Source organism: Chrysochloris asiatica, unplaced genomic scaffold (assembly GCF_000296735.1).
Source record: "Chrysochloris asiatica unplaced genomic scaffold, ChrAsi1.0 scaffold00158, whole genome shotgun sequence".
Lineage (NCBI taxonomy): Eukaryota > Metazoa > Chordata > Mammalia > Afrosoricida > Chrysochloridae > Chrysochloris > Chrysochloris asiatica.
This window is the reverse complement of record NW_006408676.1, coordinates 6590115-6594048: the sequence shown is the minus strand read 5'-3', so window position 1 is coordinate 6594048 and position 3934 is coordinate 6590115. Positions and strand designations below refer to the sequence as shown.

At 42.8% G+C, this 3934-nt stretch overlaps 1 pseudogene; it reads left to right on the top strand.

Moving 5' to 3' along the window:
* LOC102814638 overlaps positions 1 to 1118 on the top strand; it is a 13050-nt pseudogene extending 11932 nt beyond the window's left edge.
* The last annotated feature ends 2816 nt before the right edge of the window (positions 1119 to 3934 follow it).

Genomic DNA, 3934 nt, shown 5'->3' with positions numbered 1-3934 from the left:
AGTTGTCAAAGACTTCATTTTGCTCACATTAACCAACACTCATGGAAGCAGCGTCAAGAAATCAATATTCTGTTGCATTAGACAAGTCTGCTGCACAGGCTGCAATATTTCGAATTGGGTCTTAGCTGCTTGGCGGTGGGTTTGGAGCTATGCGTAGTACCCAAAGCCTCAGGCTTTGGAACCAAGACCCAGAGTTAGTTACCACCTGCAGGTTCCAGTAAACGGCCGGGATCCCTGGGGGACCAGCCATTCCCAGGGCTGCTGTGGCCGGGAGACCTCAGTCACCAGGAGCTGGTTGATGTGCTGAAGGCAGCTGTGATGGATCAGAAAGGACCTTTAGTGACAATCAACAAGCCACAGGGGTTGCCAGTAACAGGAAAACCAGGAGACCTGACCCTGCTCTCAGTGCTGCCCTAGCTAAGCCAGTCCCTGGGGCTGAGGGAGCGGGAGCGCCAGGCTGTCTGAGCACCTGGGAAAGATTGCTCTGGGCTTGTCCTCCTTTCCAGTTGTCCCCAGACTGCAAACCACCTCCAGAAGTTCTTCACTCATTCAAGGATAGTCCAAAGACCCACAACCACCTATTGTACCCTCACTGACGGGATCCCAGCTACTTCTCAGGGCCAGATCCAAGCAGCTCTGAAACTGTAACACATTGGTGGGGTAGAACTCATAGTTCCAGTGAAGCCCCATCCCAAAAGGACATCCTGGAAGGTGTCAAGATGATTATCAGCCACTTCTGGGTAGTGACTGCAGGCTCTGGCTGTGCTCTGGTCCAGATGCAGCCACTGACAGTGTTCCCCAGTCAACTACAGGCGCACATGATTTTGAAACTCTGCCCTGTGCTTGGAGACCACATGTACTCTGTCTGCGTGAGCACTGTCCTGGGTCATTGCTTTCTGCTGCCAGCTGAGAGCACCAAGCCCCCCAAACAGGTCCTGGAGGATACCCCCTCCCAGGCTGCCCAGCTGCCTTTGCACCTCCACCTGTACCATCTTCTCCTTCCAGGCCCCAAGCTCCAGGATGCCCCCAATGAGCATTCAGCACCTCTGCCCCCTTATTTCCCTAGGACATTAGAGTGTCTGGGGCTCCATCACCGCCAGTCATCCCTCTGTTCCTGATGGCCACTGAAGGGGTTAGGGGAAAGGGGACCTGCTACCAGGAAGACGAGGTCAGCACTTAGCATGCAGTAAGGCCATGATTTCATGCTGGACTCCATAGACAGACAGGCCTGGCTAGGCCACACCCTGTGTGACACTGAGCAAAGAACTTCACCTCTCTGGACTTGAAATAATAAAAGTACTGACCTCATGGTATTGTTTTGAGAGGAGAGAAAAAAAATTGCTACACAAGACCTCTTTAAAGTCTGAGGGCTAAGGTGCACCTTACCCAGGCCATGGTATATTCAATAACCTCATATGCATGTGGAAGTTGGACAATGAAAAAGGAAGACTGTAGAAGAATTAACGCATTTGAGTTATGATATTGGAGTACCATGGACTGCCAAAAGAACAAACAAATCTGTGTTGGAAGAAATACAGCTCCTTAGAAAAACACTCCTCTAGAGTGCTTCTTAGAAGCCAGGATGGCCAGACACCATCTCTCATACTTCAGACATATTATGAGGAAGGACCAGTACCTAGAGAGGGATGTCATGCTTGGTAAAATGGAGGGTCAACCAAAAAGAGGAAAACACCTATGAGATGGGTTGGCACAGTGGCAGCAGCAATGGACTCAAACACAGCAATGGTTGTGAGGTTGGCTCAAGACCAGGCAGTGTTTCCTTCTGTTGTACATAAATTCTCCATGGGTCAGTACCGACTGACAGCACCTAACTAACTAACTAAGCCTATGTACTTCTTGTCAATTACAAAGCAGCTCCCTAACCAATACTTCTGATGAGGCACTGTAGGATAAGCAATGGACTGCAAACCACAAGGTCAGTGGTTCAAACCTGCCAGCTGCTTCTTGAAAATCCTATACAGGGTCATTATGAGTCGGAGCCGACTCCATTGCACTTAACAAGAACAAGAACAACAACCAATAAAGGTAAAGGTCAACTGCCGGGTGGTGGTGTTGTTTGTTGTTGTTGCTAGATGCCATAAAGTAGGTTCTGACTCAGTGACCCTGTGCACAACAGAACGAAACACTGCCCAGTCCTTGTCATCCTCACAATTATGGTTACACTTGAGTCCACTGCTGCTGCTGCTGTGTTAATCCATCTTGTTGGGGGTTTTCCTCTTTTTCGCTGACCCTCAAATTTACCAAGCATGATGTCCTTCTCCAGCAACTGGTCCATCCTGATAACGTGTTTGAAGGCTGAGAGATAAAGTCTCATTATCCTGGCTTCCAAGGAGCCTTCTGGCTATACTTCTTCCGACACAGATTTGTTTGTTTTTCTGGCAGTCCATGGTACTTTTTGGAGTCCAGGTGTGATGTTGTGGGTTAATTCACTGGACTTGTAGGTCAGTTGTTCAAGCTCAGCAACCACTCCTCAGAATCCCTGTATAGGATCGTTATGAGTTGGAACTGACTCCACAGCATTTAACAACAACAACATAGTATTTTTAACATTTTCTTTTCCAACACCATAACTCAAATGTACCAATCTTCTATAGTTTTCCTTATTCATTGTTTGGGACTCCCCAATCATTTTCTGTAAAGCTCAGCTACCGAGTGAACTGTAAACCAACCAATCTCTGCTTATATAGGTAGTAAATATATCAAACCCTTCAAAGATTGCCACCCCAACCAATTATTTTGTGAGAATAACAAACCTCAGGCCAAAAAGGCCATATAAGAGAAGCCCAATGCACCAGAGCGTGCCATCTAAATGTGTAGTTAATATCTGAACATCCATTTCACACAATAGGAAGCACTGAAATTTCATCAATAAATTTAAGCAAAGTGAAGCAATAATTAATCATTATTGTGAAAACTGTCAGTACCCAAAACAATCACTAAGAACATTCAAATAGTTAAGCACAGGAAAATAAATTGACAGTTAATATGAATATTAAGATTACACATTAGTTTAAAAAAATGTTAGGAAGAATATATCTTTTTGAGCCAATAAATGTGTATAAAATAAATCATTTTATAAAAGTACAATATTTTACAAAAATATAAATACACATGCAAGTATATAAAATGTATAAGTATTACATATTTATATACCATTTTAAATTTTAAATAGTAATGCATATTCATTAAGGATGGTTATATCATAAATTTCATTCAGAATTGTTTCATATGTACTGTTCATACCATTAAATATCATACCTTTTGCAAATTGAATTTGCTATTATTAAATTTCATTCAAACCACAAATCTTTGAAGAAAATATCCTGTTTAGTAATTCTTGCTACTGAAAATTTTTTTGAGAAAGAAAATCTTCAAGACTATGTACAGCAAAATCTTTGTTAGAGTTTGGTTTTTCTATTATGAACACTTTCATAGGGTTGTTGTTATTGTTAAGTGCCATTGAGTTGATTCTGACCCATAGCCACCCTGTATAGAGTTTCCGAAAAGCAGCTGGTTAGTTTGAACTGTGGACACTGTGGTTCAAACTGACTTGGCAGTCCAGTGCCAAGGCGGTCTCTTAACCCATAGACCCACACCAGGACTCCTTTCACTGGGTGCATAGGTATTTATTGTGGTTATCCTTTTGTTCAGTTGATCATTGTATAATGCCCTTCTTAGTCACGTATGCTGGTTTTTGCCTTGAAATCTATTTCATCAGAAATTAATATTGCCACTCTTGCTCACTTTTATTACCATTAGCTTAATATATATTTCTTCCATTCTTTGTTTTTTAACCTATTTTTGTCTTTGTGTGTAAGGTGTATCTCTTATAGACAGCATACTGGATTGTTTTCTTATCCGTTCTACTACTCTCTGTCTTGACTGGTGCATTTAATTCATTTGCATTCAGTGT